This window comes from Notamacropus eugenii, chromosome 3, assembly GCF_028372415.1.
Source record: "Notamacropus eugenii isolate mMacEug1 chromosome 3, mMacEug1.pri_v2, whole genome shotgun sequence".
In the NCBI taxonomy this organism is placed as follows: domain Eukaryota; kingdom Metazoa; phylum Chordata; class Mammalia; order Diprotodontia; family Macropodidae; genus Notamacropus; species Notamacropus eugenii.
In genome coordinates this window covers 440,670,706-440,688,434 of record NC_092874.1, presented here as the reverse complement: position 1 = coordinate 440,688,434, position 17,729 = coordinate 440,670,706, and the positions used below count along the sequence as shown (strand labels likewise).

General features: G+C 40.0%; 1 long non-coding RNA gene across 1 annotated transcript in view; it reads left to right on the top strand.

Moving 5' to 3' along the window:
- Positions 1-17,475, top strand: part of LOC140497532 (uncharacterized) — a 36,561-nt gene extending 19,086 nt beyond the window's left edge. The window contains exons 3-4 of the long non-coding RNA XR_011964720.1: positions 8,451-8,553; positions 15,433-17,475. This is a non-coding gene — a long non-coding RNA (uncharacterized lncRNA). The remainder of the gene's footprint in view (positions 1-8,450; positions 8,554-15,432) is intronic.
- The last annotated feature ends 254 nt before the right edge of the window (positions 17,476-17,729 follow it).

Genomic DNA, 17,729 nt, shown 5'->3' with positions numbered 1-17,729 from the left:
TTTTTGTGATCCCAGTGGCTTAGCATTTATTTGTAAGGATAATTAAATGACAGACAATGCAGCTGTAGATATCAGTTTAACGGAATAAAGGACATTTTTGATGCATACAAATATTAATGTTATATACCTTTCATTGTCTGTCCATAACAATTCTGCTGGGTGATTGGGTTACAGTGTGCTAATTTCCCAAGAATTATTTCAAAGCAGTAATGTCCTGCAACAGGGTATTTTAATTTGAAATGTCCTTTTAGCTCCACAGAAACTAACCACAAATACATATGTATTTGAATGAAAGTTTGTAGGTAATCACTGAACCAAAATGAAGTAATTTAACTATAATACTGCATACTAGAATAATCACTTAATTACTCTCTATACTCCCAGCATTTTATGGGAATTGAACAAAAGATGAATTGAGCCTATGCTCAATTGAAATCTGAGTTCTCCAGCTTAGGGAATAGTTGGTGCCACCATATGAATCTAGGTAAGAAACTAGGGCTAAGGGAATGTAGGTCATAAAGTTCTAGAATCATAGCACGACTGAGCTAAAAGGAACCTTAGATATTATTCAGGCCAACTCCTCATTTTATTTAATTTTTTGTGTTTAACATGTTTTATTGATCTTTATTTGCATATCATTTTCACTTCCAGTTAATGCCACCCAACCTTTCCTTTGTAGCAAAGAAAAATAGATAAGCAAAACAAACAAATGAACTGTGATGGATGGGCTGTTAGAGATTCAGCTTCCATAGACTACCACCTTTCAATCTCTATTGTTTTATCATCTTTTGGAGTCATTTAACACTAATGTCCACCCACTTTTCATGAAACTCTCCCCTTCTACGCATTTTTTTAAAAAAACATACTTGACTCCTGGTTCTCTTTCTATTTCTCAAATCCCTCCTTTTTAGTCTCTCCCTTCCACTGATCATCTATGTCCTACTTCTGAATTGTAGGTCATAAAATCACAGGAATGTAGTTTAAGAGTTGGGAAGGAAGCGTAGAAACCATCTAGTCCAGGGGTGGAGAACCTGTGGCCTCCAGGCCACATGTGGCCCTCTAAGTCCTCAAGTGTGACCCTTTGATTTAATGCAATATACACAGAACAAATAGACCTAGAGGGTCACATGTGGCCTCAAGGCTGTAGGTTCCCTGTCTCTGATCTAGTCCGACCCTATCATTTGAAAATGAAGTAACAGGGATCCAGAGAGGTTATGACTTGTTCCAGATCACGCAGACAAGGAATGACTTGCTGGCATGATACAGATAAGACTTCAGTCCAGGTTCTTTGATTCCCAAAGCACTGCCCTCGTCCACTGCACTATACTTGCTTTCATGTCCCAAAAGGCTTTGTGCTGACTCCTCTTTTCTCTTTGCATTCTTTTTCTTACTGATATCATGAGCTCACATGGCTTTAATTACATCTCTGAGTAGATGATTGATCCCAAATCACTATATCTAACCCTCATTTCTCTCCTTAGACGTATTCTTGTTCATGCAGCATACATACATGTGCACAATACACATGCTGCCTGTTGAATTCTTTTAATTGAATTTCCCATTGGTGTCTCAAACTCAATGTATCTAAAACAGTTTTCATTATCTTCCTCACTAGACCTTCTCCTCTTCCACACTTTTTTTTTCTTACTGAGGGTACCACCATCATTCCAAGTCACCCAGATTTTCAACCTATAATCGTTCTTGACTGTTCCTTATCTCATATTGAATCATTTCCCAAGTTTTTTTTTAATTCTACCTCTATTTCACTTCTAGTGACATATCTTGCTTTTGTACCCTTTTCTCCACGCATGTGGACACCACCCTGATTCAGTACCTAATCCTTTTGCATCAGCTATTGCAATAGCATCCTAATTGATCTCCTGACTTCTAGTCTCTTTCCTCATTCACACAACTGCCAAAACAATTTTCCTAAAGAGTAAGTCTGACCATGTCAAGTTTGTTGAATTTTTTGGATTTCCATTTCCTGCCTAAGAAGCTTTGGCAGTCCCCATTTTCTCTATCATGAAAGACAAAGTTCTTAGTTTGGCATCTCAAGTATTCCATAATCTTCCTCTAGTCTTTTTCTGGACTTATTTTATTTTACTTCTCATCACACTCTGTTTTCTAGTCAAAATGGACTGCTTGCATTTATCCAAACTTGGCATTCCACCTCGCTATTCTTTGTTTGGAATGTACTCCCTTCTTAACTCTTCTTGGATGTCTTTTCCCTTCTCTCCCCCTATTTCCATTCAAGGTTCAGCTTACATGCCACTTCTTATGGGAAGCCTGATCCCCCAATTTGTTAGTGCTCTCTCCCCCCTCCTCAAATTTCCCTGTAAATACTTTCTTTCCACGTAAATACAACTTTACATATTGTAGCCCTTTCATACAGTGTAAGCTTCTAGAGGTCATGAATATTTTTCCACTTTGTCTTTGTATAGCCAGCACCTTGTATAGTAACTTGTATGTTGGAGACACTATATTTCTTTCCAGACTTTTTCTGTCATGTTCCAGAAACCTCTCCAGCCTGGAAGGTCACTTCAGTCCTGGAATTCACACACTGAAAATACCTTCTGCCTCTGTGGCCTCTCCCTCTGATTGGATGGCTCTTCCTAGAATCTCCATTTAAGGAGGGGGGCTGGCCAGCTATGTCTTCATTTCTCCCCAGGTTCTATGTTGGACTTTCCCTACCATGCTCTTTTGCAGGCTACCTTGATAGTTACCTATCTGTCTACCCTACTTCACTTCCCATCTACATGTTGTGTTCCACTGCCCTTTGATGGCAGAGACTATTTTTTTCCTTCTTTTATTTGCAGCTAGGTGGTACAATGAATAGAACACCAGGCCTGTAGTCAAGAAGACTCATCTTCCTGAGTTTAAATCTGGCCTCAGACACTAGCTGTGTGACCCTGGGCAAGTCACTTAACTCTCCTTACTTCTATTCCTCATCTGTAAAATGAGCTGCATAAGGAAATGTCAAACCCCATTAGTGTCTTTGCCAAGAGCCTTCCCCCCCAAAAAAACCCAACCAAAAAGTTAAAAGAAGCCCCCCCCACACAAATAAGTCTTCATATGACTGAAAAAATGACTGAACAAAATAGTTATAACTCCAATGTTTAGCACATTGTCTGCCATATAGTAAGCCCTTAATAAATGCTTGTTCATTGACTGACTATATAAAATATTTCTTGGATTATACTGAATAACATCTCCACATCATTAGCCAGGAGTAGCAGTAGACTCTAGCAGATTGGTCCAAATCACCGCGGTCTTTGGGGGGACAATTTTGCTTTATACTGTATTCAAGGAGGGTCAGACTATGGTGACACCATTCACTGGATAAATGTTAACAATGGATGAATATAATGTGTCTCCTTGCTAGGTTTCCTGGTAGGGTTAGTATCCTAGTTATTCTGAGTAGTAGTGGCTTAGTCTTTGAATATTTGTAGATTCCCAGTGGTAACTAGCCCCTTCCTACTGCCTATATGTAAGGTGATTCATACCTCTACATCGATTCCTTCCACTTATTTGGAACTGTATGCCTTCAGCATGGAATGCTTCCCATCTCAGGTTTGCAGCCTAATTTTTCACATTGAGGACGCCAGTGATGCTTTCCAAATTGCTTAGGTTATTGCATAAGTACGTAATTAGGTAATTTTGTGAACACATACTACATTAGGGACCTGATAGAGCATAGCATCCCCTTAGCTGACACCCTACTGAAACAGTGTCCAATTTTTCACAAATGTGCTATTTACCTGTTGGGCCCTAATGGCTTCTGAGAAGCCATTAGTGTAGCATGAAAAGTGTCCTTGTACAGTATTAAATTCATTGTTAGAATGTATATATTCAATGTAAAGTAGTTATTGCATGTTTGCAATGGTTCCCTACAACATTAAATATTTCAAGTCTAGACACATAGTTATTAGAGAAAGTACTCTGTAGATTAGTCAGGGTTTAGGAACTAAAGTTTTATTATGAACATAAGAATATATAATTTTACATCTATTTTCCTTCTTGTCCTGTACAATAGATAGGTATGGAAAAAGATGGGGAATCTCATTTTTATAGTGGCTGAGATAGTAAATGCTCTGGTCAATGAATTAAATGAATAAAAATGGTGGAAGTGGACAGCTCCTGGTCCAATTTCTAACCTACCAATTGGTATCTCTTTTACAAAGGGGAAGTCATGGAAGTTTTGAGTCAGATTTTTATCTTACTCTTCCCAGATTTCTAGATGAGAGTGGTCTATCAGGGGGGCTAATTATAGCACTACAATATCATATGTGGATAAATATATTTGCCTGGAGTGATGGTTTCCTTGGCCAATGACCTGCCAGCATCGTTATTCTTCTTCCCTTCTGCTCTCCCTCCTTGCAGTGCCTGTTAATGAGCTGACTTTCTGGAACTCAGACTAGCTGGAAAATTTCCTGGCTGTTAAGTTCCCTTAACCTTTCTTTTTCTTTTCTCTTGTCCATACCCTTGACCATACTTTGGAAGAAAGCCCCTGAGATTTGCTCCATGGGGACAAGGGTACTCTGGACATCTCTTACTGCTATAGCCTTTGTTGGATCGTTTTTCATGGGGAGAAATGCCTAGCCTGGGGGCTGGGGAACTAGGTTCTCCGCAGGGGGGAGTAGGACATTACTCCGGGAAAGTAGTTGATCTCAAAACAAATCAACTAATATTGTATTAGGTGTAGTTTAGACTTTGGCAGAAACTTAGAATTTTAGAATTTGATTACCTGGAGGGAATTTAGGAATGTTAGGAATTATTATTCACTCTTTACTCCACTTCCCTTCCCCCAACTCAATACACAAACACACACAAACACAAACACACACACAGACACACACACATACACACCCACACCCGCACACACATACTTTCTTCTTCTTGCAGATAAGAAAGCTGAAGGATGGAGAGGTTAAATGTCCAAAGTTAAAGGGCTAAATTGTGGCAGGGCTGTTGGGAGCAGGTCTTCTATTCAGAAGAAACCCACAAGCTTTCATTCACATGTGCACACATAAACATCTTTCCCTGAAATTTGAATTCTAAAATATTTCCTTAATATTCAAGATCTAACTTAAAAATGGAGAATTACCTAGCTTTTGTCTTGAGTAAAATTTGACAAAAAGTAAACTGAGGCCATTCTCTTTGCAAGATAACATTTATTAACAGGGCAGGCTGCCTGCCAATAAATGGATCAGTTGTTTGCCTCCATTTATGCCAAATATCCAAGGCAAGAGGAAAGTTCCCCTTTGATAGGTTTTAGAACAAAGAACAGAATTTAATAGCTGTCTTATCTCATTAGTTCCCACTTCTCCGGAGGGAGGGCAACAGGGTATCTTTGACTGAGTGTGACTTTAGACTGTGTTGCTCCTTTTATATACAGCTATCCCCTTCACATCTTGGGGATTAAGGGGATAGTGTCTTCATGATCTGGAAGATCCACGTAAAATTTGTTGGTCTTCCCTTCATATCAGAAAAGTCTAAATTTTTTCTTTTTCTTTTATGGAGTGTTAACAGTACCTTATTGTAAAATTTGGTTTAAATTTTTGGTCATAGCCTCTGTGTTGTCTGCTGGCTTTGATGTATCATCTGTGACTTCTACAGAACTCCCCCCAAATTTCCATTTAATTTCTTATGCTTACCTGTGATGTACTGAAACTGTGATGGAAAAGTTGTAATGTGGAAGGGATAACTGTATGGAAAAAGACTTGCTTCGAATTTCCCTTATTAGCAAAACCCCTCTTTTGACCTAGCCTTGAAAGCTCTGGGATTTGTGATTTGCTGGAGTATATGTGACTGAACTTATAAACAATCTTTCTGAACTCATCATTGGTCTTTGGGACAGCTTAGCCCCTATACCCTAAGAATTTTAAACACAGGTGACTATTATCTGGATAGGGATCACAGAGTCACAGACATTAAGAGTTGGAAGGGACCTTAGTGACATCTAGGTCAAACCATGCATGAAAGGAATTCCCATTATTACACACACACACACACACACACACACACACACACACACACACACACACACAGAGAGGTTGTGCTCATCTTTCATTTTTGAAGAAGACCATGACATCAGAGACATGATGATGACTTGCACTGGACTTTGTTTTGAGTGAAGGAGGACTGTGCAGGTCACCAGCCTCACTATCTCCTTCTGAGCCATCTGGATCCAGTGACCAGATATTCATCAGGATGACTGGAGATGACCCAAGATGCAGTGGGGGAACCTTGGGCTTTTCAGGCTTTCACTTAGAGGGAGGTAACACCCATTGAGTGAATAGGCCTCTTTAAGAAGTAGTCAGGGAATGGCCCTTTTAATGAGCAAAAGAAAAAAATATCTAAATGAAACTGGGAGGGAAAGAGAAACTGTTACTATTGATAATCACTCTAAGCCAGCCATTAAATGCAACTTGGGCATTGAAAATGAAAAGTATTTTCACTAGATGCCACTCCATGGACTCTGCCTGAAACTGAGGCCTGGAGTGTCTAATGACCATTCATTCCTTCAGAGGCCTTATAGTCCAAACCCTGTATATGATTTGAAAGGAAACTGAGCCCTAGATAGCTGAATAGCTCAGTGTAAGGTCAATAATGAGTTCTGAGGATTAAAAATGTCAAGGACTTCAAAAGCTTTTGAGCCAGACCCCCTACTGTGACCATAGAAGAAACAGAGGCCTGGGGAACTTCAGGGATCTTATGTTATCAAAAACAATTTCCTAAACCAAGAGCTAAGAAGGCCTCAAGAGCCTTTAGACTACAAACCCCACTCCCAGGTATCTTCCTGAAACTGAGGCCTAGTGAGCCAAATGACCATTTTATGATCAGCCAGAAGGGTCCAAGGAATAAATGTGAGTAGTCCTTTACAGGCCTTAGAGTTCTAGCACTTTATGTGCCTCTAAAGGAAACTGAGTCCTAGAGAGCTGGATAGACAAGACTAAGATCACTCCTAAGCTCCTAGGATGAAAAATATCAAGGCGTTCAACGGCTTTAGAGTCAGACCCCCGAAAGACTTGTCATTTTGAGTCTTTGGACCTTTGTGGGTGATCTAAAAATGGTCCCCACAACTCTCTAGGTCCCAGGTTCAGGCACAGTTCAATGAGGGCCCTTGAGTGTAAATTCTCTTAAGGCCTTGTCAGCCCTAGGCCTTGGAACCTGAAGGTGATTACATACAGGTCCCTGAAGGTCCCTAGGCCACTGTTTCTCCTACATTCACAGCAGGGGTCTGGCGTAAAAGCGTTTGAAAACCTTGACATGTTTAATCCTAGGATCTTGTTAGTGATCTTACACTGGGCTATCCAGCTTTCAAGGACTCAGTTTCCTTTAGAGTCTCATAAAGGGTTTAGATTCTGAGGACTCTGAAAGACTTGTCACTTTTTGTCCTTGGACACTTGTGGGTAGACTTACAATGGTCATTGGGCTCTCTAAACCTCAGTCTCAGGCAGAGTCCATGGAGGGGCTTGTAGTGCAAATGCCCTTAAGGTCCTCTTTGCTCTAGGCCTAGGAAACTGTAGGTGATCACATTCAGGTCTCTCAAGCTCCCTTGTCCTCACCCCCCCCATATGTATGTATGTATGTACATGTACACACACATGTATACATACATGCATATATACACATGCATGTATACACACATCTACATGACCATACTCAACAAGTTATCATCTGCTTGAAGCCCACTAGGAAGGGGGGATATATCACCCCTTAAGGCAGGCCACTCCACTTTGGGGAAGCTCCAGTTGTTGGGGAATCTTTTCTGAAGATTAGCTTAAAGTTGCCTCGTTAAAGCTTCCACTCATTGCTCTAGATTCTGCCCTCTAAGGCCAACCGGAACAAATCCAATATCTCCTCCACACAATAGCCTTTCTCAAACTTGAAGAGAGTTATTATAGTCCCCCTTAAATCTTTTTTTCCAGGATAAACTTGCCTAGTTCCTTCAACACTCTATCCCCTCTCCCCATATCTTCTTTGTTTATACTTTTGTATGCATATATGTTCTTTTCTGAGACTTTCTTCTTTGTCTTTGTATCTCCAACAGCTGGCACATATTGGGCACTTGAGTCTTATGACCCAAGGTTCTTTACTACCTTGGTTCCCCTCCTCTGGATGCCCTCCAGTTTGTCTGTGTCCTTAAACCACAGTACCCAGAACTCAACACAATACTTTAGATGAAGTCTGATGGGAGCAGAGTGCAGTGGGGCTATCACCTCCCCATTTTTGGGTGCTCTGCCCTTCTTAATGCAGCTCAATATGGCATTTGCTTTTTGAGATGCCATATCATGATGCTGACTCATATTAAGCTTGTAGTCTACTAAAATCCCCAGATCTTTTTCAGAAAAATTTATCTCTGTCCATGCCTCTCCAATCTTATATTTGTGAAGTTGTACCCAAGTACAAGACTTTATATTTATCCCTGTGGATTTTCAATTTGTTAGATTTAGTCCAATGTTCAAGCCCGTCAAGATAATTTTGGATCCTGAATCTGCCATTTATGATGCTAGATACCAGTCTTAGCTTGGACACAAAGCTACAAATTTGGTGAGTATACTGCCGATCCAGGACAAAACCAAGCACAGCGGATAGAGCATTTATTCGTCTCCTTGTCTCCGTATTAGTTGTGTGTGTGTGTGTGTGTGTGTGTGTGTGTGTCTGTCTGTCTGTCTCTCTCTCTCTATATGTACAGAACAAATAGGAATAAATACAAAGAAGTAGGTATAAGCTAGTTTGGGAGGGATTCCCTGGTCATTGGCACTAGTCCCTGAAGGGACCAGGGAAAGGATTCAGGTAGATGATAGTGCTTTAGCTGAATCTTGAAGAAAGATTTAATAAATAAATAAAGATCAATAAAAAGGCATCGCAGGCATATGAGATTACTGGGCAAAGACATGGAAATAGGGCAGGGAGTACAGTGTAAGGAACAGAGAGGCCAGTTTGGCTGAATCAAAGCGTGTGAGTTGAGTAGTAACGTACGATGAAGATGGAAAGCTGCTAGTTTCTCCCCTCCCCCATCCAAATCACCTTATTATCTATTTTGCTTATATGTATGTATGCATAAGCGTTCTTTTTGGAGACGTTCTTTTTCGCCTTTGTATCTAGTAGCTGTCATATATTGGGCACTAAATAATTTCTTGTTGAGTGAAATAAAAATAAGGCACTCGGTTGGGACCAGGTTGTGAAGAGCTTTAAAAGCTGAACAGAAGAGTTTATATTTTACCCAAGCAGCAATAGGAAGCCACTAGAGTTGATTGAGTAGGGGTATGTGGTCAGATCTGTCCTTAAAAAATTACTTTGGCAGCAGTGTTTAAAATAGACCAGAGTACTGTAGGGCTTGAGGCAGGGAGACCAATTAAGAGGCTGTTGAAATATGACCACTGAGACTGGAGAGAAGGGTCAGATGGGAGAGATATTGGGAGACTAGAAAAGGCAGGATTTGGCAACTGATTGGGTATGCAGCCCAAGGGAGGGTGAGTAGGAGCAGAAATGATGAGGTTTCAAACCTAAGAGATTGGAAGGAGGTGATACCTTTGACATAAAATGATTTACTTTGGCACTACTCTCCAAGGGCCAGGCCTGATACTTTCTATCCCACAGTTTTTGGGTACCCTGTATTATTGGGGAATCTCTCTTCTCATACTTTCATTGTGTTTCACCGTTTTAGGGACCCAGTGACTAGCACCCTAGTTCCATTTAAATTCTTGACATCAGATTAGCACTTACTAAGGAATATATACTTTAAATATGTAGAAAATGCAGGCATACAAAATTGCCCCCAACATTTTAGATGCATATTTTCCTCCTATACCACCTCAGTGGAGGAGGGAGGGAGTATTAGGTTCATAACTTAGCTCAATTCCTATATAGCTTTAGTCCTATAATATTGTTCTATAATTAGGATTTTTTATAATTCCAAAGTTTGCAGTACTTCTGTTGGGCTGGAGTCTTGGGATCCTTGTTCCTCAGGACATCACTGTTGGGCTGGGTTAGTTTAGATTCCTGGGGTCCTGGACTCCTATAGCTTAAGTTCCCAGATTTCACTCTTTGTACCTAAAACAGAATAGAATGAATGAAAATCCCAAAGACTCAAGCATATTTCTTGTGATTACAGTAACCTAAGGTTGAGTTTGGAGTAGGGAACATGAGATCTTTATACCACATGGTATGAATGAAGGAGTCATTTTGTCTTTGGACAGGAATGTTGCAAAAGTCACCTTGTTGCCTTGTTGTTGAAACAAGGAGATTTTAAAGATGCCACCAGTTCTAGCTATGGAGTCAATGGAAATGTTGAGGTTTAGGGGCATTAGGACCCAGAAATAGCAACATATGGGGCTGCCTGAATGAATTCAACCCAAGTTCTTTCAACCAAAGAAAAACAACATTTATTAACACATGGTAGGTGGGCATGATTCTAAAAATTCACCAAATTGGCCATACTCTTAAGGAATCTGAGCATTGGCTAGACTCTTAAGGAATCTGAGCTTTTGTATTGCTAATGCAAGGTAGACAGATTGAATTTAAGCACTTTCATGGAGGTGAGATGGATTTTTTTATGCAGAAGATTGGGAACAGAGAAGGGGTCTAGATGGAATTAAGAGAGTGGTGGTGTAGGGTGGAGCCAGGTACAGACGATGAAAGGATAGTTAATTAACTGGGAAGGGATGATTGCCTCAGGTAAATGCCAGATACCAGAGTCAAGCAGGAAAGTTGAGGGGTTTTTACTTTGGGGTGCAGATCCCAAAAACATGGATTCAGATCCCATCTCCATCAGAAAGAGGCAACTCCTAATCATGTGGCTGGACAAGGCAAAATGTCCATCCATGTTTGAGTCCTCCATGTTTGAAGCAGGTCCTTAGCATCTTCCACATGGATGATGCCATCTTAGGTGATCTAGGAATGTGCCACCCTCCATTACAGAGAGAATGAGGGTTTTGGGAAGAAAAAGAGTTCAAATTCATCTCACAGGAAGATAATAGATCTATTGCTGTTATCAGGTCAACAGACAACTATCTCAGTAACCCCAAGCATGGAATCAACCACTACAAATATTCTCTCCTTCCTCTGCTCTTTTCAGCTGATAGCTTCTGAGGATTTACTACATCATACTTGTGAGCACAAGCAGCTCCTTTTTCCTCAAAGCATCCAGCTCTCTTCTCTTCAAGAAGAGCCTTCTTTTAATTGTACACCTGTCCATTTCCATCCCTTTCTCTCTCATGTAACATTCTTCTATTCTACATCCTCCTGATAAGCATCAAGCCTCTCCTCCTCTTCCATCTCAGATCCCCCAACTTCTTTCCTCATTGAAGCCCTGCATTTATTTCCTTTAAGAAGCTTTCATTCTCCAGAAAGGAGAACAGCCTACACTTGCAACACAGTGAATCATTTGGGTATGACAGAAATACAAGCATCAATTCATTGCACAATTTCTCTTACCCTCCATAATGGTTGAGATTTTTAGCCTTGTTCCTTGAAACCCGTGGGTGTTTACCCTGCAATCCAGAACTTTTCATAGACAAAACCATTCAAATTCCTTTCATGTCTCAACAATTCCACAGCCACACTTACCTCCCTTTTTAGCTGTGTACCTGCCACTTCTCCATTCCATCATTTTGTCCTTTTCACCCTATCAATTTGCTTAACCTTCTAATTATCCCTTTTCTTACTAACTTGTATTTCTCAGTTACCTTTGCCTTCCTCTTCTTGAGTCTGTCTGTTCAGGTTCTGTTCACTAATCCATTTGGAGTCTTCTTATAGAAAGGAGCTAGGAATAGGGACTGGACCTGTCCCATAATTGTCATTGATATGCAGATCTCCCAGAAGAGAAAACTCTCTCCATCAATGCATGTCTGCACCTTCTCTGCAACTTGTCATCTTAGATACTTGCCTAGAGCATTGTGAGGTTAAATGGTTTGCCCAGAATTACACAGCCAGTATGTGCCAGAAGTAGGATATGAACTTAGGTTTTCTGGACTTCAAGACCAGGTCTCTAGTCTCTCTAATTTTCTTTAATTCTTTACTATCATCTTTATTTGTCTTCTTGAATATATTTTTAAAATTTATTCTCAACATCCTCTTTAATTTTATTCCTCTCACTATCTGGAAGTTGACTCTGGATCTGTATTTGAACATGGAGATTAATTTCTTAGTCTTCTTCAATTTCCCTCCAAACTTTGCCAAATTACTCTTCCCCAAATTCAGCCTGACTCACTTCACTGGTCCAAATCTTTCCAAACCATCTACATTATTTTCTCCTTCTTTTTATTTGGCTCAAGTCCTTTCTTTTCCGGTTCCTTTACCTATAACTGCGTCCCAAGGAAGCCAGAAGTGGAGGGCCTCTATCAGGCAATTTCTCACAGTTAGCCGTAGGTTGACCCACATTCTGTTATGTAAGAGTGGGTGGATTGCCCTATGCAGTTGCTGATAGATATCTTGGGATGATCTTTTAAGACGCTACCATAATCTTAGATGGGAGATAAGGGGTGGGATAAAACCTGATTAGCAATTTTTCTCTGACAATAAAAAGGATTTTTAAAAAGGCTAACAAACTTTTAATAGGATCAGTTAAGACGTTATAAACAGAATTTATCCCAGAGTGAGGAGGAACACTAGCACACTGGAGTCCCCAGGGGAGCTGGGACCCTGGTCACAGTTCTAGAGGGAAGAGTGCTTGTGGTTGCGCACAGGCCAGGAGGGTAGTAAACACACATCTCTTTAGATCATACAACTTTGGAAGAACTGAAAACTTACAGGTCCCTAGAATTATCTCTGAAAACAGTTGCCCCAGAACTCTAACACTTGGAGCAGTGCCCCTTCCACTCCAGAAACAGAGTTTCTGTTAGCATAGAGTTGAGTCAAAAAAAAGGCTGGAAAAATGAGAAAACAGTAGAAAAAGATCCTGACTATAAAAAATTACTATGGTGACAGGGAAGATCAAAACACAAACTTGAGAGCAGACAAGAAAGTCAAAACTACTATGTCAAAAGCCTCAAAGGAAAATACGAATTGGTCTCAGGCCTTGGAAGAGCTCAAAAAGATTTTAAAAATGAAGTAATAGAGGTCGAGGAAAAATTGGGAAGAGAAATGGGAATAATTCAAGAAAATCATGAAAAAAGGGTCAAAACCTTGGTAAAGGAGGCACAAAAATTACTGAGGAAAAACACCTTTAAAAATATACTAGACCCAATGGCAAAAAGGCACAAAAATCCAATGAAAAGAAGAATGCTTTCAAACGCAGAATTGGTCAAATAGAAAAATATATACAAAAAATTTACTGAAGGATAAATAAATAAGATTTAATTTAAAGGTTAAAGATGAACACTTACCATGCAAGCAGAAAGAGATATATTAGATTGTGAGTTCCTTGAGGGTAGAGTTTGTCTTTTGCCTCTAGTTGTATCCTTGGAATGTAGAATAGTGCCTGGCACATAGTAGGTGCTTAATAAATGTTTGCTGATTGACTGATTTACAATATAATACATTTAATAAAAGTATTTCTTTTGTTCTGGAAAGGGAGCTTTTAAAATGGTGATTCTGCTGGAGGTTTCAGTTTTTAATTAGCAATAAATGAATTCAGTAGGTGCTTGGCTTTTGGCTTCCTTAGTTTTGCTTTGACAGGTGGTAATTCATCCATCAATAGTATCTCAAGTTGTTTGGTAGGCTACAGCAATCACATAAAACATTATGTGGCTGATGCCTATGACTGCAGGGCAGAACTATAAATAGCTATTTTTGTGCTTGGGACAATCATCATGAGATAATGTGAGCATAATATAGGGAGTTATGAAGATAAATTCAATTGAAAGAGAGGGAGAGTTTGTTATTGTTGTGGCCTGGGGTTAGGATTTCAGAATTTGAAGAGGATTCAGAGATCATCTAATCTAGCAGCTCCTAACATTTTTTTGTTTCATGAATCCCTTTTAGCAGCAAAAATAGCCACAAAATACGTTTGGACCTCCAAGGTAATTTAATATTCTATTCATAATATTTCTTAGAATTATTTATTGCTTAAGGTGCTATTAAAGAATTTTTAGCACAAACTTCTTAAACTATAGAGGGCTCATGAACAACTAAATCAGAAACAACTGATCTACTCAAACCATGGGAGTTGGGAGACTGTTCTTTCTATGACTCTAGACAGTGAGAAAGAGGTTGGTCTATCTGGAAAGAAAGCAGGGGAGAGGGAGCTTGTGCAGGAATGCAGTAGAGAAGGTTAGCTATTCTTTTTTGGGATGGAAAAAGAATGAGAAAAGAAGGGAGTAAAGGGGCTTCGTTCTGCTATTCCCATAGCTGCCTGGAGTTTCAATTTCTTCCTTAGTTCTCTGAACTCCTATTCTGTGTGTGTGTGTGTGTGTATATGTGTGTGTGTGTGTGTGTGTATGTGTGTATGTGTGTACATGCATGTCGATGTTGTAGGATGTGCTAAATTATCATACATTCTAAGTAAAATTTTATGCCCTCTAAATTTTGAGTGCCCTAGGTCAAAGCCTTAGTTGCCACATTCTATGTAAAGCTCTGACAGAGGAGAGATAATATTGTGAGATGAATTTGGGAAGATTGGATGGTACCATATCATAGAGGCCCATGAAGACCAGAAGAGATGTCTGAATTTCATTTGTTGGTTAACACAGAGACAATGGAGGGGTTTGTAAATAGGAGAGAAGTGGCTACATACATATATGTATAAAGAAGATGAGCTTGATAGGTGTGTGAAGGATGGATTGGAGGTGGGATGGGGTGGGGTGGGGAGAGTGGAGGCAAGCAAACCTGTTAGAACACTATTACAATCATCCAAGCAAGGGCTACTATCCACTGAGATGGTGGTGGTGGTGATGGAGCAGAGACTGTATGCAAGAGATGTTGTAGAGGGTCTTTGTCCTCCATGATTATCTTAAAGCCTTTACAGGCTGTACATGATTTCTGAATGATCAACATTTAGCTGTCTCTTCCCTACATATCTTGCAGTCATTGTTCTCACATGTTACTGTGGTACCAAGTCTTACCATGTTACTGGGAACCTCCACTCCTCTACTTTAACAGCGACTGCTTCCAGTGTTTGTCAGTTTGCAAATCTTTTGCCATATGCCTCTGCATGTACACAGTTCATGGTGACATCCTGATCTTCTCCAAGTCCCACTTGTGGTTGTTTATCAGTTGAAGTACATGAGATGATTACGGGTGACAGTCTTCAGTTTCCCTGGGGCGGGTGTTCATTTCATCTACAATTCCTCCCTCCTCTTTTCCCATATGATCTCTAGATTGGCAGGGACTCCAAGATAGCAAGGATTAAGATACTTTCAGAAGGAGAATGATGAAGGATTATTTCATTAATCGCGCACGCATGCACACACACACACACACACAACTTTGTCTGCCCTCAAATTTCTTTGCACATGAAAGCCTCTTATTTCACTGTTTTACTCTTAGGTTCATGACAGCATTTGGAGTTGGTTGGAAGCCTAGAAATCATCTAGTCCACTTCATTTCGCAGATGAGGAAACTGAGACCTAAAGAAATTAAATGACTCAAGGTGATGAAAGCAGGAAATAGTATGACTGGATAAAAGAGCACTTTAAATTATCTCACTTTAAATCTAGTGCTGCTCCTTACATACCATGTTGTCATGTACAGGCAGAAAATGTACAGATATTGAAAAACATTTTGATGTGGAGGTGAGGTAGTACCAGAGGAACCCAGATGTTGGGGTTTCCATCATGGGAAAAGGCTTTGAGTGCCATTCCTATAACAGAATGTGTGTGCTTTCCAAGGCCCGTGAACAGGCTCATCACCAGTAGGCTGACCACTTGGTGACAAATTCACTGGTTGTGGCAACCCAATGAAGAAATAAAGGGAAAGAAAAGAAACCCTTTAATGGAAGTAATCAAGTTATTAAAAAAAAGTAAATTAAAAAATGCCTTCAAAGCCTTACAAAAGAGGCTTACAAAGCCTCTGAAAATGAATGGTTTTTCTTTTCTCTGAGGCCTAAATTTAGATAATGGATGCATGAGGAATTTCATCCATAGCCGCTGGATATCAACTTCAAATACTTCATTTGAAAATTCCCTGGAGTGGAAAGAAACTGGTGATGAAAGGCATAGGTAGCTAGATTGATAGAGAAACATAGACAGAGAGGCACACAGATGGATAAAATGAACATCTATTGAGTACATACTATAAAGTAGGCATCCTACTAAGCTCTGGGGATACAGAGAAGCTTACATTCTAATTGGGGAGCCTGGAATGAAGCCAAGAAAGTGAGAGGCTAGAGGACTTTCCAGGCATGTACGCATCAATAATGATGTGTACATCATGCATGTACATGCATGCATTGCCGGAGCTAGCTCAGTGTTTGGGAGGCTCCAAAGAAAAGTATGGGAGAGAAGAGGTATTAGACTGACTAGCAAACTGAAGGTCTACAGAGCCGTTGTGCTGACTTCATCATTGTATGTCTGTGAAACATGGACAGTCTACCAGCGCCATGCCAGGAAACTGAATCGCTTCCATTTGAAGTGTCTTAGGAAGATTCTGAATGTCACCTGGCAGCATAAGATACCAGACCCTGAGGTCTTTGCTCGAACTAAACTGCCAAGCATTCAAACTATGCTTCAGAGAGCGCAACTCTAATGGGCTGGCCATGGTGTTTGAATGCAAAATGTACGCTTGCCAAAAAGACTATTTTATGGAAAATTCACATGGGGCAGGTGATCACATGTTGGTCAGAAGAAGCGATACAAGAACACTCTCAAGGTCTTTCTCAAGAACTTTGGATTTGATTGTGCAACATGAGAGACACTGGCACAGGATCACTCAACATGGCGTGCCCACATCAGAAAGTGTGCTATGTTCTATGAGCAAAGCAGAATTGAAACAGCACAAAGGAAATGTAGGATGTGCAAATTTGGAGCAACCACCCCAAATGTTCACACAGACTGTGCCCAATCTGTGATAGAGCATTCTGAGCTCCTGTTGGTCTGATCAATCATAGTCATATACATTGAAACTTGACTTTATCATGATGATGTCATTTTGGTCCTCTTTGAGAACAAAGGACAACCACCTGGCACCAATACCTAGCACATAGGAGGTGTTTTTGCTGGGCATTTAATTCATGCATTTGAACTGAGTGTGCAGTATGATATAAAGATAAGAAAAGCAAATGTGATCTGAAGTTGCATTATGAGAGGTATGTGGCCAAGACTAGGGATATAATTAATAGTTCTGGTCACACCACAACTGGAGCATTGTCTTTAGTTCTGAATGCCTCATTTTGGGAAAGACACTGGTAAACTGAAGAGTCTCTAGGGAAGGGCAGCCAAGATGGTGAAGGGTATTAAGTTTATATTATATGAGGATTGGTTCAAGCAACTGAGTATGTTTAGCCCGGAGAAAAGGAAATTTAGTGAAATGACAGATATCTTCCAATATTTGATGAGCTGTCAGATCAAATGCCATCTCTAATATGAAACCTTTCCTGATCCCTCCCCCCCTCCCCAACTGCCAACTTCTGGCACTTGCCCTCCAATTATCTTGTATTTACTGTCAATTTATTTTATATTTACTTATATAAGTTCCTGGTTTCCAAGTAGAATGTATATGGTAAATTAAATACAACATGTATGGGTAAAACTAAGTACAAAATACATCCAATTTAATTTCTGGAGGAAGGGCACAGATGCAATATGAAGGATAGCTTATTAATAATACTGTGGAGATTTTAGAGGGCA